Genomic DNA, 27722 nt, shown 5'->3' on the forward strand with positions numbered 1-27722 from the left:
CTAACCTCTTCTGACCACAGAAGACTTCAGGATGAATTATTAACAGTAATCTGGCCATCATTGCCTCCTTTGGTCCTACAGTAAAATGGGTGTAATACTCCTCATCAGGAAAACTTTTAATAAATAGAAATATTTGGAGCTCATAATGCAAGGAAAGGATCAGGCAATTGCTTAATACTGTAGCAGCTTTGGCAGGGGTGGGGTGCTAACCTCAATAAGATATAAGGGAACTAATTCTGAATATCAGATTAAATTCGCTCTTGTACATCCTGTTTTGTTTTGTTTTTTTCTCCAAACAGTATTGGATTTCATACGTCGTGGTGAAGTCTCCTCCCTGCGTGGATGCTGGATTACATCCCCCACCCTGTATCTCTTAACAAGCTCCTTGGTGCAGCTGGAATTAATGCTTCCTGTCGTTTTAAATAATGTGACATTGAAATACAATTTTTTAATGTGCTGGCATTTAACATGCCACAATATTTCAGTTATTTTACATTCATTTGGGTGCTCTAGTGTTATTACAGCTGTTATGAAATTCTGACAAAGAGGTGCATTTCTTTCTTCTGTTCCACCATAATTGCTTTTTGCCGCATCTCTGAAGCGTAACCATGGCGATCTGCAACATTCATCAGAGGACCTCTTGTTATTTCCCTCGTGTGAATGAAAAACAAAGTGATATAAATACTCAGAGAAGTTTTTAAAAGGCAGCTTTCTCTTTCTTTCTTTCTTTCTTTCTTTCTTTCTTTCTTTCTTTCTTTCTTTCTTTCTTTCTTTCCTTTCCCACCATTTTCCTTTTTTCTTTCTTTCTTTCTTTCTTTCTTTCTTTCTTTCTTTCTTTCTTTCTTTCTTTCTTTTTTCTTCTTTCTTTCTTTCCTTCTTTCCTTCCTCTCTTTCTCCCTTCCTCTTTCTTTCTTTCCTTCTTTCCTTCTTTCTTTCTTTCTTTCTTTCTTTCTTTCTTTCTTTCTTTCTTTCTTTCTTTCTCTTTTGTTCATTTCCAAAGGTGGAGGGACTGTTGAGGGGAAATTAAGTTTCATGGCTAGAGATTTTTCATTATATATTTACTTTTAATGAGAGATCATCTACACAGGGCCTTTCTGTGGCAAGCACAGAGAGAAAATGAGAACTTTAGTCAGTGCCTTCAGGAAGAAGGAACTGCTGTCATTGAGAATGAAAAAGGAAATGAAAGATTTAGTCTTTTCTAAATTTGACTTGTTACAAATGAGTCCTTGTTTGAGCTGCTTAATGTGGAATATCATTAACATATTGGAACCATTTTGTTGATGTTTTGACTTGGTTTTCCTTTTTATGGGAGGTGGTTGGAATTACCATGTTCTCGTTGCACTTTAAATTGCCATCTTTCTGACAATTTGGAAAAGGTTGGGAGGTCAACCCTGTCCCATTTATCTGTACTCTTCTCATCACTTTAGTCCTTCTGTTCTGGCTTATCAGGGATGATGAAGATTCAGGTAAAAAAACTGGTACAGAATTCCCATCAGATATCATCTGTGAAATGACAGTGCAGGTAAACTGGAGGGGTCTTGCTCTATTGGGATTCTAGTACCAGCAATAAATCTGAGAGTCAGCACCTGTTAATTCCCACTGGTGCTGCGATTGCAGTGATGTGAGGGTAAGGAGGTGGGGATCCTTCTTAATTGTATTTTCCTAGAACTAACTTCAAAATATTTACCCCATATATTTTTTTTTCATAGTTTCTCCAGCATTTCCTTTTGGATACTGAAAAAATTAAGTACTTAGCCTTTTCTATTAAGTAAGAGATTTACAAGAAGGAATCTAGTGTTCAGTGGTATCTAAAGCTAATGGAATTAATTCTGGCAAGTCCTAAATATTTGATGCAATTTTACCATTGTGTCTGTTGTGATCTACTGTTGGGTTTTTATGGCAAGATATATCGATAACAGTAATATATTTTCGAGGCACAATCATTGCAAAACCCATGACTATGAATAAGAAGTATCCATGCAATGGCTTGTACCAAACCTTCAACATTTGTGAAAGAGAATTATTTTTATGGAAATTCAGTATAATTCTGGGGTTAAAGTGATTTGAATTTGAACTCTGGTCTCATTATGTTCACCTCTCCCCTAAAACTTTCAGCCATCCCAACAGACTACTTCTGCTGGCCCCTAGCAATAATATGTCTACAGAAACTTTTAGTAATTGTGATAGCCATGAGAATGTGCTTTCTGATGTCCAACTTCATGGAGCTTAAGTTGTCAAGACTTCCAGCTGCTATGCTCTGAAAACCATTGCCCTATTTGCATGCAGGCCATATTTCCCATGAACTACATGATTGAGCCAATGATTGAGTGTACATCAAGTTAATATTCTACAAGCAACTCTAATTCCATACGTTGGTTACAGAAGCCATTATTATCCTTATTTTGCAGATATGGACTCTAGAACTCTCAAGTAATATGACTTAACATTTACGGCAACTTATTCCAGGTGTTCTAGACCCAACTTCTCTTCTACATGAGCAAAACTTCATTTACTCATCCATTTATGTATTCAACAAATATTTGGTGACTATCCACTAGGGCAGACACTCTATTAACTGATGACAGTAAGTCACCAATAATATTTGTTAATGAGGAATATATGTTGCTGTTAATGACCTATGAGCCCAGAGACAAATGTCCAGGTGATTCACTCAAACCAAAAGGGTTAGAGAGTGAGGTATATCTTCAGGGCAGAGGACACAGATTCTGCAAGACAGTATTTTGAGATGCCAAACACAGTTTGAGTGTTTGTCTGACTGTCCAAACCTATCTCTTGCTTCTCTACATTCTTTTCTAAGTGGGCCCAGATAAAAGAGTCTCCAATCAGAGTTGAGTCATAAACATACAAGCCACCTACATGCTATAAAAATAGAAGGAAATTCATATGAAGAGCCAAAAGGGCTTTAAACTTTATTTCAGAAGGAGAATTCTCTGCAGAAACAGAAAAAACAAAACTGATACATAATTAAATATGAAAGCCAACTGGAAAAACACAGGAAAAATGGGAAACATAACAATAAAACCAACACACACATATTAGAAGCAACGACAAGTGGGATAGATGCTTCTGGGAATGGGAACCATATCTGAACTAGAATAGGCAAAGTTTAAAAAAAAGAAACAGACGTATAAATAATTGGTTCATAGATTTAAGGAAAGTTTGCATTGCAGGTAGACTCAGGAATACCTCTAACAATAGACCACAGTGCCAGGAATCCTCCTCCATTCACATTTCTGCTACTGGACATGTTAAACATATACTCTCTTACCATGGGCTTTCTTTCTTCATGCGGCCATTGATGGCTCCATCATTGTGAAAATTTGTACCCACGAATAGGGAATGATTAGGTTTCTCAGTTTCAGTTAGAAAAATTCCATGGAAGCATTCCTAATGAGCCACTTCTTAACTGATAAATGGTAGTTGGGGAAGGGCAGGGCCAGTGACAGGAAGGTCCCCAGTGAAGGGGTAGCAGGTGCCAGGCAAAACCAGGAATATGTCCCCTACAGAACAGTGATTGGAAAACATGTCAGATCCTGACAGCATGTCATTATCAAAATAAATTCCTGATTGGATAACATAAGATGTAGAGGAAAATATGTTACTGATTAAACAAGGAAGAAAAAGTAATCTTTAAAAATACATATCTTCAGATAGAAGTGATCTAAAAAGAAGAATAAAAGACAAAAGTATCATGTTGATCATATGCATTTCTATGTTCTCTTTGAAAAATATAAGAAAAAAACAAAAGGCAAATATAAAACAGAAAAAATATTTTGCAAGTTATTACATGCAGCTGATACCTATAATAATGTGTCAATCAATTTTTTTTCATTAGTGAGAAAAACACTAAAATATTAAGGAAAAGGTATGGGCAAGGGATATAGAACATACACAGAAAAAATATTATAAATGTATCAACATCATTAGTAATCAAAGAATTCCAAAGTAGAACAATTAAATGCCATTTTTGTTCATTGAAATGGTGAAAACTTAAAAACACTCAATGGCGGTGAGCCTCTAATAAGCTAAGCACACCCAAACCAAGTGTAAGGTGGGGCGCCTGGGTGGCTCAGTAGGTTAAGCATCTGCCTCCGGCTCAGGTCATGATCCTGGGGTTCTGGTATTGAGCCTTGAGTTGGGCTCCTTGCCCAGTGGGGTGTCTGCTTCTCCTTCTCCTTCTACCCCTCCCTCCCTACCTGTGCTTTCTCTCTTGCTCTCTCTTTCAAATAAATAAATAAATAAAATCTTAACCCCCCCCCAAAAAAACAAAGCATAAGGCAAAATTAATATAACTTGTGTGGGGGTAACACAGCAGCATGTTTGCAATCTTGACAGTATCTATGTGATTTGATTATTTAATTTCATTTGAGAAATCCACCTTAAGAAATGAGAAATGTGAGACTTCTATATAAGGATGTCCCTGCAGTATAAGTGAAACAACCCAAGTATCTGACAATAAGGGATTAGCTTTCTCTGTCTTCAGTCCTCTTATCATTTCCATTAAAGTGAAAGGCTCACTGTTTTAATGGGTTTTTATCATTACTCTAAACTGTCTTGTCCTCTGGATTTTCATCAGTCCCGTGTCTGACAAGTCCCCAATCCTAGATGATTCTGTGCACCAGTGTCTAGTTAATTCCGAGTCACTCTGATGAGCCATCACAGATACCAGTCTCTTTAATGAACCCCTGAAATTGGCTTCTAACTCACCCTCTTGCCTCCACTTATGTTCCCACCCATTTTCTTCAGGACAGTCAGAATGATCTTTCTGTACCTCAGACCTGCTAGCTCTCATTTGCACCCCTCCTCACATGGCTGCCTTCAGCAACTTAAAACGCAGAAGACAAGAGATTCTTCTCAGGGTCTACAATTCCAAGTCGGTGTGTATCCCACCTACCTCTCCAGCCTTATTATTTACTTCTAGCCTTTGGGTTTTAGTTACATTCTCCTTATAGTTCCTCAGATATACCAAGATCTTCTCTGTCAGTTGGCTTTGCATATGCTGTTCCCTTTGCCTGGAACAGTTTTTCTCACTTTGCTCCATATGTATGTTTTTCAATCCATTTCACTTCAACTGTTCCTTCAGATCTCTATTCAATAGTCATTTTCTCATTCCCTAACCTCCCTAGCAAGGTCAGTTCCTACAACATGAGCTTTTCTATTTCAACCTATCTTTACAGTACCTCTTAGTTATAAATGCATGTTGATGTGCCTGAGTCATTGATGAATGTACACTTCCTTTACTACTGTCTAATGAGGATCTTTAGGTATAATTCCATATATGCACCTACTTCTCCCACTGCCCCCACCCCTGCCTCTGGCAACCACCGATCTGTACGCTATTTCCATGAGGCCCTTTTCCTTTCTTTTTTTTTTTTTTAAGATTTTATTTATTTATTCGACAGAGATAGAGACAGCCAGCGAGAGAGGGAACACAAGCAGGGGGAGTGGGAAAGGAAGAAGCAGGCTCCCAGCGGAGGAGCCTGATGTGGGGCTCGATCCCATAACGCCGGGATCACGCCCTGAGCCGAAGGCAGACGCTTAACCGCTGTGCCACCCAGGCGCCCCCCTTTTCCTTTCTTGAGATTCCACATATAAGTGAGATCATACAGCATTCGTCTTTCTCTGTCTGACTTATTTCACTTAACATAATGCCCTTAACATTCATCCACATTGTTACAGGTGGCAGGATTTCCTTCTTTTAGGGGATGTAATGGACAGCACGATAACCGTAATTAATGGTACTACATTGTATATTAGAAAGTTGCCAAGAGAGTTGACCTTCAGAGATGTCATGGCAAGAAAAAAATGGTAACTCTATGAGATAATGGATGTTAACTGAACTTACTGTAGTAATCTTCCCACACGTGTACATGTATCAAATCACGTTATTTTACAGCTTAAACTTAAACCATGTTATATGTTAATGAAAGCTCAATGAAACTAGAAAAAAAGATCAACGTCTGCAGATTTGCAAACTGTGTGTTCCCAGGAAGTAGCACACATCCTGAGATATAGTAATATGCAACACGTATTTATCGAGAATGATGGATTGAATTACACTATATCCTTATAAGGAAATATTATGCATCTTTACAATTGAAGACTTTTTGTAAAAACATGGAAACATTTTAACACAAAGACACAAAACATTTTAATACAAATGCAATAATATTTTAATACAAAAGCATAAAGCTGTACAGAGTATGATCACATGTTTATACAGTTAGCTACGTACTCTATGTACTCATTTTTTTTTGCAAAAAAATGCTTAAAATTAATTATCTCTGATATGCCTCTGGATTTCTATGATGATGCTTTATGTACTTTTTTCTCATTATCTTGTCATTTGAAACATTTTTACAATGAGTTTATAGGAGTTTTATTTTCAGGAAAAAAATTTTTAATTGGTGTGGCCTATCGCTACACCAACTTGGAGGAGATTTGTTGTTTCAATAATTGGTCACCTCTTCAACCTCCTCTGTCTTGTATTGTGGAACTACTGGTAAATAGATTTCTCCTCTTGGCCTACATTGGACCCCCAGAGAGGACTGATTTGTGGGCTTGGAATTCAGTAGGCACCTTCATGGGATGGTTAAAGCATCTTGCACTTAAATGCCCTGATTATTTTGGGCCTCCTGTTCTCATCAAGAGTATTGGCCCACACTGCTCATGGCCTTGGGGTCTTTGAGCCATATAAATATGGTAGGTTGACATGTCTCTTAAAACTTTAGGTGACCTTTTAGAATGGCTGTCTTTGAAAACCAAGTGACAACTCTAAGCAATACATTTTTTAAAAATTATATATATATATATATATATATATATATATATATATATATATATACACACACACACACACACACATATATATGCATGCAGATGGTAGTAGATGGATAACGCGGTCAATTTTAGGGAACAGAAGACCTCACCTCAAAAGGATTCACCTTGTTCTTATTTTATATCCTAAGGAAAGATAGTCAATTCTCTTCTTCACAATTTTAAATCCTCAGGGTCCCAACTTCCTTTCTCAGTAAATATAACCTTCTAGACAAAGAATGGCAAATACATTCCCTTGTAGTTGTAAATTCTGATAGACGATTAGTGGCTACTGGAGGATAGTTCTGAGAGTACTAAGGTCATGTCTGGGCTCAGGAGGAAGTATGTTTTGGTCAAGAATGGAAGCTACTATGAATTTCCCACACTTCTTATGCTTCTTACAAATAACTTCCCTCTGAATGAGGTTGACAACACTATGTTTGACAGTTCCCTGAGCTCATGGCCCAGGGTCTGTCTGACTTTACTGATTCCTTCTTTCTTTTTCTTTTTCTTTTTCTTTTTCTTTTTCTTTTTCTTTTTCTTTTCTTTTTCTTTTTCTCTTTCTTTCTTTTCTTTCTTTCTTTCTTTCTTTCTTTCTTTCTTTCTTTCTTTCTTTTTCTTCCTTTCTTCCTTTCTTTCTTTTCTTCCTGATTCCTTATTTCTTAGAGGCAACAGAGGCAGCGTGTGAAACTTCCTTCTGCCATTTTAAAGAACACAATATCATTTTCTGGCCCAGACAACTTTGAAAACCATACAGAGCATCTAGTGTTTTATTTTAACTTAATTTCCCTTTCTTTGGCTTCTGGCAACACAAGGCAGATCAAGGGCAAAGAGTGAGGCATATGCCATTGAAAGCTGCCCTGGCTTTTCCCTTCATAGTACACTGGGAGACACCATGTGGCATAAAGCATTCATTTGCGGGTAAAGAGTCTGTAAAATTGTATTTGAAAATTAAAAAGAAATTAATTAGAAGGCAGCATCTGTGAACCTTTTGCAGGAAGCCACTTTTTTTTTTTTCTGATAAATGATCCCAGCTCTGTGGCCCCTTATCCCCCTTCCCCCACGTCAGTGACTAAAACTGGCCGTTCCTTTCATTGTGATACTGAGTAATGGTCAGATGGAGATTCCTCTGTTTAATATTTGACAAGCTATTGATGCCTCCCAGAAAACTTTGAAAAATATTTAATTTAGAGCCACTTCTTCTTTGACAGCTTCTCTTGGCTGCCCTGTTTTCCTCTCAATCTCTGACTTGCAGGAACTGTGTGACTTGAAGCTTCTGAGGAGTGTATCAGCTCCATAATCCCTACCTGATGCCACCCCCTGCTGTTTGAGACAATATAATTCACTCCAGCAGCCAATGCAGGGAGCCATGGATAAAGAAATTTTTATTTCAAGTGGGAGCTATTTAATCAAGTGTGAAAAAAAAAAATCCTCCTAACAGCAACGGTGTTATATTCTCTTTCTCTGAGCTGAGATGGGTACGTGTGAGCCAGCACTACAGACACTAGAGCAGACAGGCCAGAGGTATCTGTGGATGTTGGGGGTCTGAGCAATCAGAGTTCATGGCCAGGGTAGTTGGAGACAAAGAGCTAAGACGTGCAGGTGGGCTGTCGGGGTCTTAGACCCAGTGGTGTGTTGAAGCAGAAAGAAGCAGGTGGGGAGTGAAATATGAAGACCAGCTGGGTCTGAATCCGTGAAATGAACACAGAGGGACAAGAGATGGGTCCAGAGAGTCTAATTTCCAGGGCCAAGAATCAGGTATGATAAATCAGCAGAGATGAAAGTCATAGAAATAGACTAGTAGTAGCCTAAGGAGCAAAGAGTAGAGAATATAGATTGGAGAGGCCTGGGTGGCAGGGCTTTGTGAACCTTACTAAGTAGGTGTGATGGGTTGAATTTTGTCCCTGCCAAAGACGTTGAAGTCCTAACACTCAGTACCTGTTTTGGAAATAGAGTCTGCAGGTGATCAGGTTAAGGTGATGTCAGTGGATGGGCCAGTAGAACTGGGTGGTTATAAAAATGGGTAATTTGGACATTGGGGCAGGCACAAGGAAAACACCATGTCAAGATTAAGGCATAGATTGGGGTGTGGGATCTACAAGCCAAGGAATGCCAAAAAAATCCCAGCAAGCCTTCAAAAGCTAAGAGAGAATCACAAAGATACTCCCTTAGAACCCTCAGAAGGAACCAAGCATATGGACACCTGATCTTTGACTTCTAGCCCTCAGAATTGTGAGACAATAAATTTCTCTTGTTTGAGCCAACCAATTTGTGGTACTTTGCTAAAACAGCCCTAGGAAACTAATACAGTAGGATTCACATCCACTAAGCAGATGTGGCTAGTCTCCCCATATCCAGCCTCCACTCCTTTTTAGTAAGAAACTCTTGATTTTTTTTTTTTTTTCTGGTTCCATTGCCAACTGAAATAAAATCTATATTTTCCATTCTTCTTTGCAGGGGGCTGTACCAGGAAAATGTACTATGACAAGCTGTGGGAAACTTTAGGAAGGCTTTTTAAAAGAAAGGGAGCAGTAAGTGTTTTGTCCCTTTCCTCCCTCCCTTCCTTCCTTCCTTCCTTCCTTCCTTCCTTCCTTCCTTCCCTCCTTCCTTCCTCCTTCTCTCCCTCCTTGCCTCCCTCCTCTCCTCCCTCCTTCCCTTCCTTCCTTTTCTGCCACCCTCCCTCCCTCCCTCCCTCCCTCCCTCCCTCCCCCTGTTCCATGCTTCCATCCTTCCATTCCTTCTGTTTTTTTAAATTTTGGTTATATTGAGGTATAATTGACAATTTCTTTCTTTTTTCTTGTTTTGTAGTCTACTCTGCTTTCTAATTCTGGGATCCGGTTCAGGTGTGAGGGCTGGAGGTACAGGAGCCATGAAAGTCAGTACTGGAAGGGTAGAGCAGAATGATGGGAGATGCTGGATTCTCTGCTGCTTATGGAGCAACTCTGCACTGCCTTCCTCTATTCTTCTTTGTTTTCCCCTCCATTCTTCTTTTGTATGAAAGAGAAATAAAGCTCTATCTAACTTAATGCTTGTTTGGAGCTTACTATGTTAAGAAGTGTCTCCTATCCCTTACCAATATGTGGCAGTTATACCCATGCTGTGATGGAGTCATAAAGGGGATGTGGTTCATGAATGACCATGTGGCCTTAGTGTTTGGCAGGACCTCAAAGAAAGTCCCTGTTTCCCTCCATATTCCAGCCTTTATCAAAGTGTGGTCCATGTACCCCCATTTAGAATCATTGAGAGTTCTGGTAAAAAATACCAAGTTAAGTCTGTGCTCAGCCTTTCTGAATTTCAGCCTCTGGAATTGGAGCCTGGAAATTTACATTTTAATCAGAAACTATATTGATTTTAAAAAAATGTAATTAATTACTTTTGTTTAGAGAGGGAGAGAGAGGGGGAAGGGACAGAGGGAGAGAGAGAATCTTAAGCAGGCACCACACCCAGCATGGAGCTCTGTGCGGGGCTCAATCTCATGACGCTGAGCCGAAATCCAGAGTCGGATGTGAACCAACTGAGCCACCCCAACCACTAAGTTATTTCTTAAGCACACTGAAGATTGAGAACCTCCCCCAATTCAAGCCACTTCATACTCAGTTGCTGAATCTGGGAAGCAGAGTTGGGGACCTGCAGACATTATTCCCTATTCCTGGTTTTATAGTTCACTGATGTGAGGACACTATTGGGGTGATCTCTTCAGTAGTGAGTGAACAAGAAGCACAGCCATCTACCACATTTGCCCTAGTAGAGGATGGTGTGTTAGGGGACTCCCACATTTCCTTGGGTATGTAAGAAGGAGCAGAAAAAAAATCATGGTCACAGCTATTCCCGGGCATTCTTCCACACTCCATAGCGTGAGGTGAATATGACTCATTCCTGCTCCCTATTGCTGCTTCTGTGTGATTGTTCTTCCTTTCCCCCAGAACCTCAGATTCTTTGAGTCTCCATCTGCTTATCTACCCTTTCCTTTCTTCCTCCCCATCTCAAACACTTACTATCCTCTTCACTCCTCTTTAATCATCAAAAACTTCAGCAACTGGTATATAGTCTCCCTTTCCATCTCAACGCAAAATCCTGGCCTCTTGCCCTTGAACTTCTCTTTTCCAATGATCTCCTTTCCACCCCAGCCACACACTTCCATTCTCCTGCTCTGCAACTTACTAGCAGAGGCTGCACCATTTCTGAAATCGCCAATCAAAACAGCTAATTCTCCCAAGGTGACCCTTTATTCTCCTAGCTCCTCTGCTCAAGTACCTCTACTGCGATACTTCATCAAACCTGAGTTTCAATCTTGAGCCCTCTCCATTCTTTCCACCAATTAGCCTCTCTTTCATCCAATTTGTGCACATCCAGTTTAAAACGCCTGCTCCATTGAGGCTTGCATTCTTTTGCAAACATACATCCCTCCCTTGCCTCTTTGTCCATTCTGCATGAACAAAATCCCAATCCAGAGCAGACCCAATCACTTTCGATCTCCAGCTCATATCCAGCCTAAAAATTAAGCCCTACTGGGGGGAAAATCACACAATTAGGCAGATTAGAATCATTATGAATTCATAATCTTTTAATCACTTGCCTCAGCTGGGCTCTCATTAAAGTCTAGCAAACAATCTATTTCTCTCATCAGCTTGTACCTCACCGTCCTATCAAAGGAAGATCCATCTGCCTGTGCACTGGCTCCCAGAGATTGCACTGCCTTATTATTTCCTTTTTACCCAATATCTTAATCATTGTTCCCACTTCTTCAACCTTTCCATCAGCATACAAGCTTGCTTGAGACTCTCATCTTTAAAAAAACAAAGGCAGGTGTGAAAGCCAGAACCTTTTCTTGGAACCTACATCACTCCAGCTACCACCATTTCATTTTACTCACATTCAAAGAGTTTTTTAGACATACTCCCTTCACATCAGTACTTCCCAATTACTTTGTAATTTGCTGAAGTCTGCTTCTACCCCTGCTACCAGAACTGTTCTTACCATACTCCTTAGGACTCTTCCCATCCTTGGATAAAGTCATAGGAAAATGGAACAAGCCTTATTTTATGGAGGACATGGGTTTCTGTGGTTCTGTTTCCTGTCTTATTCCAGGGTCCAGGCAGTTGGCGGCTTCTCCCTGGATTATGCCTTGAGACATACAACTCTCATCCCAGAGGGAAAAAAGTAAGTGTCAGTTGAGCAAAGGCTTTTATGTCTTCTATCAGGATATGGCAAAGGTTAAGTCTGCTTACTTCACTTTGGCCAAATTAAGTCCCATGCATGGCTAGATTCAACATCAATGGATTGAGTGGGACAGAACCCCTCTCAAGGGTGGGGGCAGGTAGTACAGCGACAGGTGTATGCATGTGTGGCATGTACAGCGACAGGCAAGAATGCGTAATTCTCTTACAGGGAAAGGGTGGGCAAATATGTGGGACAGTGCTACAATCTGCCACAATGATTTGAACCCCTTGATTATTCTCTGTTCTCTTATTCCATCATGAATGTCAGTCTTACTCCTCTCTGTAACTTCCTGGACCTCATGTCAAGGCATTCACAGTTATTTGCCAATTCTTACTGACTTGACGGTCTGCCATTTCTATCTTGCAGATTAATTCCCTTTATCCTTTCCCTCTCTCTTTCTTCCTTCCTTTCTATTTTTCTTTCCCCTATTGTTCTTGTGCATTAATAAATAAAAGGGAAGAGAAGAAACAATTGTTGACTGAGTCCACTATGTGGCTATAATGTTGGGGCTCTCACTGCTATAGTTTTTCTTCCATTTGTTATTGACCTCATAGTGCATGTGTTAGAGTGGCCATTACAATAGCTTCCACATTCTCTGTCTGTGTCTCTCTCACTGTGAATGTCATCATTTCAGTGCATAAACAGGTCTTCAGTTATGCAAAGATGTTTGGAGCCATGGGATTTGAGTTCCATCAATTGTCTTTCTTGCTAACTCCAAATATTATTGCCTATTCTCCCTCTTTCTCTCCTTCATCCTTCACAACACGAGGAGTGTTTCTCTCTCTGGAAACATCCAATTCTTCTCTGTGCACACTTGTGACAATATAACAAGCTTATCTTATTCCACTTAACACTATTTACCGAGAATGCCTTAATGACTGGTATATGGAAAATACGAATAAATAATGTGACTTTATTTTCCCAAAGACAACTGGGGTTACATATGTGTCAAATAAAACATAATAGATAGGGATTTATTTCTCCATTAGCTTTTTAGGTTTGCTTATCTTTCAGAGTAATTTAAATTGAAATGGAAGACAAATCCTTATTTGATTGCTAGGCAATTCAGTTCTATTTATATTGTGTGAGTTGGTGTGGGATCTCAGTGCACTGTTGTTAAAAGGCTATTTAATGTCATGTAGAGGGCCTATTAATTTTTTCGATAAATTGCTGGCATGTCCAGCCAATTGCATACATTTAATAGGGAGAGTCCGTTCTTCTAAAAGTCTGTCCCTATACTTTGTGGTAATGGTGCTATAGTTTATGTGCTGTTAGACATACTAAGGCACTGCCTTTGTTATCAAAAGTCTGGAGAGAAATCTCAAAGTAAATGTGTGATTCTGTTGGAAGAGGGTCAAGAGAATGATAGAGCTTTGCAGTCCAACTTGTAGTGATGAGGCAGAATAGTGGGGCTTTAAAAATAATTTCTGGGTAATTTGCTTTGTATTAATAATGAAACACATGATCATTAATGTTGAATTTTAACATAATGTTGGTAAGGAAGCATGCTTATTTGGGCTTGAAAATAAGACCTTGTCATGGGTATTACTTTTTTTACTTGATCTGAAAGACTGAAACTCACAAGGTTGTTTTGCTTTTCTTATGTACAATTGTTTTATAATGCTAATTAGCTAATGCTTATTTTAGGTATATATGAATTGCCTGCTGAGAACAGAGAGAATAGGAAGGACAGGGACCAGATTATCATAAATTTCAAATACAATCAAATATTTACAACTGACTACTTTGATTTTTCATGTAAATTTTTGATAAACAATGTAAGATAGAATAAGTCCATCAATCAAGAGCCTTCTCTGTTTTGTTTGTCATTATTTCCTTAGAACCTAGCATAATACCTAGCACATAGTATAGTCAATAAATATTTACAAATAAATGAATGGATAAAGATATGATGAAGAAATACAAATGGCACCTATGGTTTAAAAATGACAAAGTAAAGATGCTATCTTCTTTTCTTTCTAAACGTCAGAACACTCACCAGAAGAAAGTCACCACAAAGCAGATGACAATTTTGACAAAATATTCTGCAACAACAACAATAATGGTAATGTAAACTTGTGGTTAGTAATAAATAATAATGAAGTTGTGGTCTTTATTTTTTAAAAAAGCATATTAAGAAAGGATATAAATATTGAGGGAAGATAGAGCAAGGCACACAGAAGAAATAAATCGCTGAGCTGGCAAAACCTGGGGGTGGCATGAAGAAAGAAAAATAAAATCATCACAGAAACAAGGGCCATACTTCCAAGAGCATGAAGTAAAATGGCCTTGTTGAAAATACAGCAAAAAAGATGGGGCCAGATTAAAATACACAGGCAGAATAAAAGAGAAACAATCAGAGTTAAAAGGACTATAATAAACAAAGAATAAAAGAAGATCCAGGGTGCCTGGGTGGCTCAGTTGGTTAAGCAACTGACACTTGACTTTGGCTCAGTCATGATCTCAGGGCTGTGAGACCGAGACCCGTGTTGGCTTTGTGCTCAGTGCCAAGTCTGCTTGAGATCTCTCTCACCCTCTGCTTCTGCCCCTTCCCCACTAGCACTCTCTCTCTCTCTCTTTCTCTAAAGTAAATAAATAAATGTATAAATAAATAAATAAATAAATAAATAAATAAATAAATAAAATCCAGCCTACATATTATTGGAGTTTCCAAAAAAGAAAGCTGAATTAATGGAACAAATAAAATCATCAAACTAAATAATTTTTATTTTTTAACTTGTTTTTGAAAGCTTTTACTTTTTTTTTTTTTAAAAGATTTTATTTATTTATTCTACAGAGAGAGAGACAGCCAGCGAGAGAGGGAACACAAGCAGGGGGAGTGGGAGAGGAAGAAGCAGGCTCATAGCGGAGGAGCCTGACGTGGGGCTCGATCCCATAACGCCGGGATCACACCCTGAGCCGAAGGCAGATGCTTAACCGCTGTGCCACCCAGGCGCCCCGAAAGCTTTTACTTTTAAGTAATCTCTACACCCAACATGGGGCTTGAACTTACAACCCTAAGATCAAGAGTCCATATGTCTACTGACTGAGCCAGCCAGGTTCCCCTAAATAAGTCATTTTTAAAATTTTCACAAGTAAAATAACACTTTGAATCTGAGAGTTATAGTGCCCAAGGGGGGAAATTAATGCAGAATAATCCAGCAATAAGATTTAGACAAATAAAGTTATTGAACTTTAAAGATAAAGAAATATTTTTTTGGAAATCCAGGTAAAAATATCCAATCCATCCCTAAAAAGGAGAAAACCTGGCCTAAGTGTTCTTTTTCTCTATCTTTCTGCATCTCCTCCCATCCCTCATACTGTATATATGAGACTATACCATGAATTATATAAATGTGTATATATGTGTGTGTATTTATGTATATATGTGTGTATATATATACTGTATATATGTATATAGATACACATATGTGTCATATTAAATATTTATACATATTTATGATACAAGAGATTGGAGTAGTGGTTATAATATCATCAAGGAAAAAAAAGGTGACCTCAGAATTTTATACCCAGTGAAACTACTGTTACCATATAAATGCAACACACACTTTCAAACATGAAAGAATTTAGAAAATAGAGTTACCATGAGACTGTATTTTAAAAAAAAATCTAGAGTTTTAGGTAGAAAAAAATAAACAGAATTTCCAGGCAAAATTATAAAAGAAAATAATGAAAGAGAACTAGCCATACTAGATGTCACACTTATTACAAAGAATCAAAATAATTAAAACAGTGTGCAGAAGAGAATGTCCAAGTATAGCTCAAAGATGTATAAGACTTCTATACATAATGAAAGATATACTGGTGAGCAAAATCTGAATTACTGAATTGTGGGTAGATACTAATCTGAATGAAAAGGAAAAGCTAGGTTTCTATCTCACACTTTATACCAAAATAAACGCTAGATTCATAAGTTGTAAAAATTAATGCTAAAACCATAAAATACTATAAACACTATGGGAGAACTTACATTTATGATAGTATAGCAAGGAAGGCTTTTCTAAAAATGATAAAATCTTAAAACTCAGAAAAAGTAGATAAAATAGATAAAAGTCGAAAATTGCTATATGACAAAAAATAAAAGACCAGAATGTAAAAATATAAACCACAATTTTGGAAAATAAATGTTTACTAGGCCCCAAACTATTCTCCTTATCATGTTGAGAGTTCCTGGTAATCAACAATGAAAGACTAAGGACCTAAGAGTCAAAGGGCAAACATTAGACAACTAACAGAAAATAAAATGAGCAGGGCTCTTAAATCTATGAAGAGTGGCTCAAACAAAAATTCTTACCATAGGGTAAATGTGAATTAAAACTATAGCAAAACTATTACTAAGTACAATATTGGCAATAAAAAAAACGTCAAGTCGAAGACAGCCAAGTAAAATACACACTTTTGTATTTTGCTCTAGGAAATAAAAATTGGGTTGCCTCCAAGAGAGAAACTGAATAAAATCTAATAAATTTTAAATCTGTGCATACTCTTCGGCCTGGGAAATTTTACTTCTAAGAATTTATTCTATAAAAAATATACAAAAAATATATACATTCAAAAATATGGTTTAATAGTACAAGTTTGTAAAAATCCAAAATGTCCATAAATAGAGGGCTATAAATAAATTATGACACAGTCTTACAATTGAATACTAGAAAATAAATGAAAAAGGCAATTCTATATAAAGTGGTAGGGAAGGATCTCCAAGAGTTATCATTAAATGAGAAAAGAGAGGGACTGGAAAATGTGTAACGTGTGCTGTCATTTTTCTTTTTCTTTTTATGAACGTCCACATATGGCTGTATAGCCAGAGACATCTGCAAAATTCAAATAAGAGACCAGTAATAGCCTCTGGTGCGAAGAATGAGGGAACCAGAAAAGAGTGTGAGAACATCTTAGACATCTTTGATTCCATCTTGTTCTAAAATAATTACTTAAGAAACACATCTAGGTGTATTTAGATTCTTTTCAGACCCATCTACAAAAGTTTGGATCATAACTCTTCTATTACTGATTTCAAGTGAAAGCATTTAACTCCTGCTCTCTAGCAAAACTCACTGGGTTTTCACATAGCTTGGCAAAACTTGGTTAGGCTCCTACTGCTTCCCCGGCACATGAGGGTATTCATTCTGGTGGTATTTCTCTCCTTGGTGCAAGAAGGAACTGGCTTTGGTGGGGAGCACCAAAGAGTGGGGTTCGGCATTCCAGTTTTTGGCTCTCCACGAGAGCTTACTACTTCCTTAATTTCCCAGATGGAGCAACACATTTTTCTTTGGCTGCCCTTTCTCCCATTTCGTTTGGAACCCCCTCAACCTCAAGACTGGGAACTTAAGGATGTAATGTTCACATATATTTGCTCTACATTTCTTAGTGAAGAAACTAATTACCTTTTTTTTTTCCCTGCAAAGTGCATTTATTAGCCTCCTGATACACTCCAAAAACCCCTTCCTATCTCATTAAGAGAAAAACCCCCCAAACAAAAAGCATCATTGGACTGTAGAAGTTCAGTTTAATTATAAAGCCTTGCATTAGCAATGTTGTGCCTTCCTGACAGTGGAGCCTGATTCATGGAAGTTGTGGATGGAACATTTGGAATTAATAGGGGAATTTTCAGGAGGCCCCCAGTAAACTGTTACTTGGTCATTATTAATGATGTTCTTCGTTCACATCCATGCCAGCCTTATTTTAGTATTTTAAATTTCTATCCCAGGGTAGAGGGTGTCAAGGGGAGAGGCATGACTATTTCTATACCTAGAATCTTCTCTGTGCTGCTAGCCTCGTTAGCAGTCTGGCATCCCTGTCCCTACCACCTCCATATATATATATATATATATATATATATATATATATATATATATATATATATATTTTTTTTTTTTTTTTTTGAGAGAGAGAGAAAAAGAGCGGGGGAGAGGGGCAGAGGTGCAGGGAGAGAAACAGAATCTCAAGCAGGCTCCATGCCCAACACAGAGCTCAACACAGAGCCCAATGTGGGGCTCGATCTCAGGACCCTGAGATCATGGCCCGAACTGAAATCAAGAGTCGGATGCTTAACCGACTGAGCCACTGAGGAGCCCCCATAGGTATCTATTTCGAACACATTTTCTCAGACTCCTTGGAGTCTTGACCTGAGGAGACTGGCTGCTGGACTGTGAAATTTCTGATTTAGTCCTTCAAGTTAAGCAGATGATATAAGCTTTTTGTAAATCAAGTCTTCTGGAAACAGCCACTGTTATGTGTTGGCTGTGGTTCTCTCATCCTACAGCGGTGCACCGACTGGCTGCAACAGAGGCCCGATGAAGTGTGCTGACCTCTGCTCTAGAGCGTTCGGAGTCTGTAATTGTGCAGCTCCAGCGTAGTTGGAGACACCTATTTTTCTGAATTCCAGCCACATCCTTAGCCCCCTTCTGAGGGCCACTCTCTTACAGCCTGTTTACTTTCGTGCTCTCCTGCGATAAATAACCCTCAAGAAGAAAGGAATCCCCTGAGGCAGGGAAGGGAAAGGTACAGAGTGGATAGACTGGTCTCTGGAGACTGAATGTTATCTGGATTCCATCACCTCCCATCTGGATTCCATCACCTCCCATCTGGATTCCATCACCTCCCATCTGAATGGTCTTGCACAAATTATATAACCTCTCTTTAAAAGAAAGGAATAAGCATGTACTTCATACAGCTGGTAGAAGTTTAAATGAGAGCTTGCACTTGAAGCACTTATCTCACTGGCACACGGTAACGGTCATTCAATGTTACTTATTACTGTTGTTCCTCAGACCCCAATAACCATGTTATTTACTATACGGCTGCAATATCTTGGCCAGCCTCTTTGGATCAAAGAAAACCTTTAATCTAAGAGCAAGTAGATCCACTCTATGGGCTGCAAAGAGTCAATGAAGTGGCCAGGAGCCAAGTGTTTGTTTATCCACTGTGGCTTATCACTGGGGAGAATATATAGACCCCAGTTTATCCAGGACAGTCCCAATGTATGCATGTTGTCTTTGCATAATTATTAATAGCTTATCTTTTCGTTTTTAGAGTGTTCCAATTTGGACAATAAATTATGTGGTCCCTGTATCCTTATTGAATGGTGACTCTCTACAACAGATAGCTTCTCTGATGAGTTAATATTGGGAGAAGGAAGGGACCCAGAGGAATGTCAGTAAGCAAGGGCTCATAGACCACCAAAGACTGCATGGGTAAGCAGGCAGTGTAAGAAGTGCTGTGATAGACCAGTTGGGAGTCTGCCATGATCTCTAAATCTAACTTCTGAGATAAAACTTGTACATGCGTGGCTGTGGTTTGACACACAGCAACAAAATGAGGCTTGTCAAATCCAAGTAGAGAGAGAGGGGAATTGCAAGGTTATGGGTTGGTCTGAGGTCAAAGTTTCCTGGAGTTAATGAGGACCTGAGGGGACCTAGACCAAGAAAGGGCTTATCAAAATGGCTCACAAGGATGGTGACTCTTTGTATCAGGGCTGTTGGGACTCTTGGGATGGGGCTCTCCCTCCTCAGTGAACTTCCATCTTTTCCTGAAGTGTCAATCCTCAGATACGTTTGACTTTAATAAATGAACCAACTTGATAATAGCTTTTTGTGGGGAGTGGGAGTGGATGTGTAGAAACAAGTGGATTTTAAAAAGGCAAAAACACAGAGACAAAAACCATGAAATGTACTCATTTATGAGACAAATCTTGATTTCAGAAATGTTAAACTATAAAAATATATTTGTCTGAGATTTATAGAAATGTGGTCTTTGGACTGAGGCGATATGGCTCTGAAACTTCAGGCTGGCTGTTTGGAAGAGGGTCTCAGGCTTGTGCCCAGGGTGGGGAGATCTAAAAAAATAGACCCATTTGAAAGTACTGGCTCTCAGGATCCGGCTGGACAGGCCAGTGTCTACTTATGTGTACTAATCCCAATTATGTAGATGCAACAATAGAGGGCCCACTGGGGGAGGCCCAGCAAGGGTGACCCAGATGGTAGTCACCCAGGACATCTGCCACATTCAGCATGACCCATGGGACAAGGCGGAGGCTCAGGCGGTGGATCCTATCCTTTATGGGTGAGGTGATCTTGGGAAGGATGAGAAACTTTCCATCCCATTTTCTTGTGAATTTGGGCAAAGAAAGAGGTGTATTGACATTGACCTTTTTGGTGAGTTACATTGTGAGATCACATAAAGCTCTAGGCAGCTATGGAAAGACCAAAACTTGTGATAAGCTGGGGACAATCTCTGGCAAAGAGTTTGTATAGTGAACCTTCTAGATTGTTCCATGTAGTTTAATGAAGAGCTTCCTTTGGGACCAGAAAGGACCATACCCTGCTACTCAGGAGTTACTCTTCTACAAAGTCAAAGATGCAAGAGAGAGAGAGGAGGAGGAAGAGGAAGAGGAAAGGAAAGAGGAGGAAAAGGAAGAGGGGGAGGGGGAGGGGAGGAAATTAGGGAGAAGAGGTAAAGGGGGAGAAGGGGAAGAAGACAGAGGGAGGAAGGAAGGGGGAAAAAAAGAAAATGACATTGAATTATACAAAAAATGCAATAATGCAATATAATGTTAAAATAAAGTTAATTTGATGCATATTGTATCAGCAAGGTTTGCATCAGAGAAACAGAACCAATATGATATAGACATATATAAAGATACTTACTGCAAAGAATTGGCTTATATTATTATTAGGGCTGACTAGACTAGTCTGAAACCCAAAAGGCAGACAGGTAGGGCAGGCTGTAAACTACCCAGTAGGGGCTGACTGCAAGCTACTGGCTGACTTTCTTCTTCCTGATCCTTAGATCAGGCCCACCGACATTATCCATGATAAACTCCTTTGTTAGATAGTGTGTGAGTGTATATATATATATACACACACATATTAATCACATCTATAAATTGCCTTCATAGCAACATCTAGATTCACATTTGATTAACTAGGACCGTAGCTTAGTCAAGTTAACACAGAAAACTGACCATCACCATGTATCTAGTGATTTCTATAATTATATCTGTTGTACCTAAGAAATTACAAGTAAGTGCTTCTCAGCTGTGAACCTATCTATTGCCCTTGTACAGAGTCAAACCAAACTTTTACAACTTTAATACATTGTGTTGACAAGAGAGTATCAGAGTTAGGCATTTTTCTTGACTAGGGGTGTTCCATAATCCTCAGTGGTTCCTTGTTGTCTCCAAATGTGCCCTACCCGGTCCCAATCTACCATTCCCAATCATGTCTTTACTCCATGCTTCCTCATTTCATTTTACCATTGTTTCTTGAGGGCACCATATTCCTCCATGGCACATCTGGTGATGCTCTTGTGTGAGCCTAGACTGGAGGGGAAATACCCCAATGAATGAGTGGGAGACAGAAAGATAGATAGATAGATAGATAGATAGATAGATAGATAGATAGATGATAGATGATAGATAGATAGAGTGAGAGAGCAGGTGTAGATAAGAAAAAGCACAGACAAGCAAGATGGCCAGAGGCTCAAGAATTCAAGAGCATATGAATGTTGGAATCCTCAGGTGAGCACAATCATGCTGACTTTCCTCGTCGCTTATCCTGAGTCAGGACCCTGGCTCCTAGTAATTTACATCACATGTTGTTGCCCAAACCCACAGATCTCCAGTCTGGGACCCAAGTGCTCTGCATGGTCCCTGGGAAGGGATCTTATGAGGGCTCCTGGTTGCAGAGGAAGTACCAGAGCCCTAACCTGGTCAGTTAAGTAGAAAATGGGAGGCAATGGGAGGCTTTGTAAACATTTCTTTTCTGAAGAAGGCAGCAGGGAGTTCTGTCATTCTTCCCACAGGCTCTGTGGTCTGAGCCTAGAAAGTGCTAATGACATCCTCTGAGTTCTCTGTCCCCGAGCTACGGGGAGGTCTGCCCCAAGCTTCCTCTTTGGGGGTTAAGGGAGTTTTTTATGGCAGGAGAAACAGTGCCTCCTCTTTTCTGTAAGATGTCAAATACAGCTGAATATTTTTTTTTTTTTACTCTTGGAACTCGAGTTTGGATAAGATTAGTTAAGATGTTTGAAATAGCATTAACTGGGATTCAGAATTAAGCAATCTTAATTAGATGTTAACTCTTCCAGTGATTAAATGACTTTAAATACCGGTTTTACTGGATGTCTGAGTTCAGGGAAAGGGTCCATGAGTGGGAGCCAATGAATCTTTAAATCAGGGCCAAAGATAAACTATTTCCACTGGCCATCAAGTTGAGGCCCACCTAACTGATTCTTACACCTCTGGCCATTAGAAATTTTCCTGGAGCAGCATTTCTGATAGGTCGAGGCTATCCTCAGCTTAGAGAAAACCTCATAGACAAGAAGACAAGGAGAACGCCTTGCAGCTCTGGCCATTGCGGCACCTTTTCTGCAGGATTCCAATGTGACAGCTTGGACAAATTCACATGTTTGTTCCTTATCTATGATGGAAATTTCTGTGTGCTTCCAATGGATTGTTCCTCAAGTAGATGAAAATTATGGGTGCACCAGACAGCAAAGTTAAAGGTGAGAACCTTTTAGTTTCTGAAGGCTTGACTATTTTACTGAAGAGGTTGTGAAGAGTAATGGTTAAGAACCAGGCTACAGAAGTTCAAATCCCAGCCCAGCCACCAGCTACTGTGTGGCCGGCTCTCCATGCCTCAACTTGATCATCCATGGAAAGGATCCGGGGGTGATATTTTCTTTTATTTTATGTTTCTAAAATAAATTTAATCTTAATCCAAGCTCCCACACCCTGAGATATGAGATACCTGAATGCATGCCAGCCTTGGGGTACCTCCCCTTTCTAGGGTGACACAAGGAAAATGCAGGGGTGAGGGCTGGTGTACCCATGTCTGCTTCCCAGGGAGGCGTCTCTTGACAATGAAGTGCTCACTGTCCAGATGCATTGTCTGACCTGTCGCTCTATCCTCCAAGCCAATATTAGAGTTTGGTTCTCCCCCCATTTCAGGTCACCGCATCTGAAGTCCTGATACTCGTCCAGCCTCTGGAGCTGGATTTGAGCTCTCTCAGTTAGAGGAAAACAGGGGACATAATTGAAGAGATTGTTTTTAATGGCATATTTGAAAAGATTTCAGGCAAGGGTGATGTCTTGAACATGGTAGAATTGTTTAGGAGCAATTGGGTGACAGAAACTGATTCACTCTTGAGACGCTTTTGGTGTCCAGTCAGGGAGAAGCTGTTCTCCCATCTCTGCAGAATGCAGTGATCTTTGGCAACCAAAGGCTGGAAGCTTCCAGAGCATCTGTCATCCTGTACTGAGTTCCCATGATGAGCAGTAATAATCAGGCTGAGGCCTCGTGGACAGCAGGTGCGGACAGGTGGGAGAGGCACAGGGAGCAAGCCCAGTGTGGTATGGAGACCGTGGCACAGAGAGTGGTTTAAGGAGCTCCCAGAAATAACTGGAGGGCACTTGGAGGTATATTAATCTTTAGCAGTCAGGCCTGCAGGGGCTCAAATGCCATAATGAGGTCATTAAAAGTAAATGGGATAGAATTTTATATTGAACCAAATGCTTACTCAAAAGGGGCTGTGGAATAAAAATATTTTCAGATATTAAAATGGAGAGGTAAAACTTTATTTTATGCACAGACAGGTAAGGTTTGGCTAGTGCATCCATCTTCATATTTATAAACAAGTCCATGTTTCAAGCCGATGGAATGGTACCCAGTCTCAAGATACGAGGCCAGTTACTCCCTCGTCCAGAGCTGGGTCCTATATCACCTAAAGGCAGATTTCTAAAGGAAGCAGGTGGGCACCAGCTTGGGGACCATAATTGACCACACACTGGACCTACCTGGACAGGAGAAGCTCGGTCTGGCTGTCCTGGGAGTCTCCAGCAGGGTGAAAAAGTGAAGATTTTCTGGAGAATTCAACATGCAGGCCTGGATCCTCTGCTATCTGATTCAAGTGAAAGAAACATCTCGAGGGTGTGAGTCTGGCCATGGTGTCCTGAGCAGCCACATGGGGAACCTGGGGAGATGCATGCACTCCAACAGACAGCAGGCAGTGAGGACCCCATGAGAGTGGGGTGCAGGAATGGGAATCTCATCAGTAAGGGGCTGGGGGTGAACTTCCAAACGTCCACACAGAAGACAGGCAGTCATTCTACAACAGAACGGTGGGTAAGGGACCCCCGCTAACGCCGGGGAGAGACATGTCTGAAAGTGCCAGAAAAGAGTCATCAGCAGCTGCCTCAATGGATGGAAGAAACCGAAGGTAACCTGGTGGGAATCAGATAAAGCCTTTCCTGTCCCTTGCTTCTTGTCCCCCCTTGCTCACCACTCAGCGCCTCCCCCCACCATAAAACAAGATCAACCAAACCAAAATTCCCCCAAACTCAAACAACAACAGAACAATTGTTGGAATCAGAGACCTCATCAAGCAAGGCAGACTGCTGAGGGGGTAGCCAAGGTACAGAGAGAAGCTGACCACAAACCACCTTCTTGATGGATGGTTGGATGGTAGAGTGGGGAAGATAACATTCTTTTTTATTGCGCTGTACAATCCTTAGTGTCGGTCACAGCCACCCACAGACACATCCCTTATGCTCATCGGCTTCAGCCCCTACATCGCTTTCCTTGTCTCTGTCTTGCTGAGTTTCCCAAAATTACAACAACATTCTCCCTCGTTCCTCTGCCTAACTCTGCTGCACAGACATGTACTCCCGTACCTAGCCTTCTGGGCCCTTGGGCACAACCCTAAACCCCATCTCGCTTGGCTGGGTCCCTGAGATGCCACCTAGTAGTCAGGAGCTCCCTGCCTAGGAAATTAGGTGCTGCCCAACATAGCCCAGCTCCTGGCTGAGGTCCAGCTCAGGTGAAGCTTCCCTCTCCATCCTCCTCTCCCTCCTCCTCCTCTCTCTCTTCCTCCTTCTTCTAAACCCTACATTACCTCCAGACTTTCATAGGTCCTGCCTGAGCCTCTCCATAATGACACTTGAAAATACACGTGGCTTTTGGCTATTCTGGTTCGGGAATTTCTTTTAGAGCCTGTGCTACGGAATTTTTTTTCTTTTCTTTTTTTTCTCCCCCTTTCTCTCTCTCTCTCTCCCTTGAAAAACTTTGCTCAGTGCGCCTCTGTGCATGTGGAAAAAAAAAAAAAAGAAAAGAAAAATCTTGCTCATTACAATAGTCAGTGATATGGGAAGCAAAGGCAGAAGAAAAGTTATTAAATTTCCTTACTACTTACAGCAAGGACTTACTGACAAGTCCTTGAAACAGGCAGCATGACATTCCTCTAGGGACCCAGCTGCCTTGATGCTAATGCTTTATTAAGGGCCCCAGGTAATCTTAGCCTGACCCCCAGGATCTTGTAAGTCTACTTTAACATATAAAAATTCCTTTGGAAACTTCCTTTATCTCTACTCCCCAAGAAACATGTCGGCAATCATCCCGCAAGCATATGGCCCAACGATATATATCTGAAGGGTCTCATGACTAAGGTTTTATTAGATGGTAATAAATGACTTTTACCAACAATAGCTAGCCCCCTCAAGGTCCTTTGCTTCCAAAATTTCTTAGAGAATTACGCTATCCCGAACCCCCTCCCAACTTGAAAGTCTATAATGGGCCACTCCTCAGGACCCCAATGCAGCTCTTTCTGCCCACAGGTCCTGTCCCTGTACTTTCATAAAACCACCATTTTTCACCAAAGATGTCTCAAGAATTCTTTCTTGGCCATTAGCTCTGAACCCTGACGTCTTTTCCTACATCAGGCAACAACTCTTTAAAATGCATCGTGCATTTCTTGTGTCATAACTGAAGTCCATTATATTTCTAGCATCCATTCCAATTCACTTAGAGGGACTATTTAAGAAAGAAGTGAGAGTTTAGTTGACAGAATATATCCTGGGTTGAATTGAACCTAAAGTTAAGATGGGAGAGAAACAGTCAAAAAACCCTCACACTTTAAATTCAAATTAAAAAAAATATATGTATTTAAAATGATAAAAAAGAGGGACTATAATTATTGTGAGTTCCAGTTGAGTTCTAAAGGTGTGGGTGGTCAGAATCTTTCGATATTCCTGTTTCTTTGGTCACCCTGACAGCTAAATTATTAGGAAGTATGATGAGAACATGCTTTATAGTCAAGAAGGTGAATTTCTTAAGAAGTAGACTAATATTGAGGTTAAACCTGGAATAAACACTTTCTTAATTTCCTCATGATTAGCCCTGACCTCTGGGAATAAAAACCATTGTGGGGTTTTTTTTTTTAATGTTGTTATTTCTATCCCCCTTAAATCATCTGTTTAGTAGTAGAGATGCTTTTGCTCCTCATAATTATTTTCTTTTTCACTTAAAGAAATGTTGAGCTTGTTTTTGATTCTTTTCTTGTTTTATTTCCTTATAAATATTCAAGTTGTGGACACTGGTTTAAAGGACTTTCTATTATGTGAACAAATGAGATTGCCAATGTATGATTCCTGAATTACATATATTAAAAAAAGAAGTAATTTCATGTGGTCCAGTTGAACATATAGGTCTTGAGGTTGGTTACTGGCCAAAAGGTGAGATTAAATCTCCTTTTGTAGATAATGTCATTTATTCTTTGATTCCTACAGACTCCCTCTATGGCTTACTGCATTAGTGATGACATACACTTCAAGCCGTGGACATAGTGGGGAATCGAGAGCATGACTTGCATGGTGGAAAATACAACATTCAAAACAACCAGTTTAATATCTTGTTTTAAAAGTGTATTGAGCTGACTACATCCCTGAAGAGACCATTCATGTTGAAACTGGTGATTGAGGGGATGAGAAAAGCAGTCTGTTCAGTGGTTAGCAATAAATCTATTCAATCTGGCTGTGAAATTTGTTGGCACGATCATGGAAACTCCTTATTGTCTCCATGAGACAACACTGAGAGAAAAAGGACAAACTTGCTGAAGTAGTTAGAGAGTCTTATTACTTCCATATTATTATCACCAGAGGGAACTGGAAAAACATTAACTGGGAGTTTCCCATTATTCTACTTGTTGGACATCATCATGTGTACTAACACATTATTGTTGTTCGTATTAACACACAGCCTTATGGCTAGAAATGGTGGGATTCAGAGAACCAGGTAGTCTGGAAGGATGTAGAACTTGGCTAACAATGCCACCTCCTCCCGATGCATGGAGGAAACCTATTTGCCAGTGCTCTGGGAGCACAGAGGAAATGGATCCAGGTTATAACTGAGGCTCATTTCGCTGTGAACAGCAATTTGGTGAATGGGGCCCAGATAATCAAAGACATTTGGATTGCAGAGGCCAACATTCATCCTGGAGTTAAAGTACAGCTGATCAAAGACAATTAAAAATAGTTAGAATGGGAAATCATATGAATCAGGGTTTAATCAGAGGAGTAGAATCACTCAGATAGGTAACTAGATAGAGATACAGAGCTGCAGATACCTCACAGTGATCTGACCTTACACAGCTGTGGTCTCTGTAAGGCTATAGCCCTCATGTCTGCTGCTGGAGCTTACAGACCATGCAGTGGGCAGGAAGAGAAGATGGACAGGTGTCTGTAAGGTGGGCAAGAGCAAAACCAAGCAGAAACCCACAGCCACGAGCTGCAACCCCCGAGGATGGAGTAGACCCTGATCAGTTCTTGTTGCCTCTGCCCTTGTCATGGGCGTGGATGCGGGTGTCCTACAGAAGAC

This window comes from Ursus americanus, chromosome 28 (assembly GCF_024610735.1).
Source record: "Ursus americanus isolate L20-20 chromosome 28, mUrsAme1.1.p, whole genome shotgun sequence".
In the NCBI taxonomy this organism is placed as follows: domain Eukaryota; kingdom Metazoa; phylum Chordata; class Mammalia; order Carnivora; family Ursidae; genus Ursus; species Ursus americanus.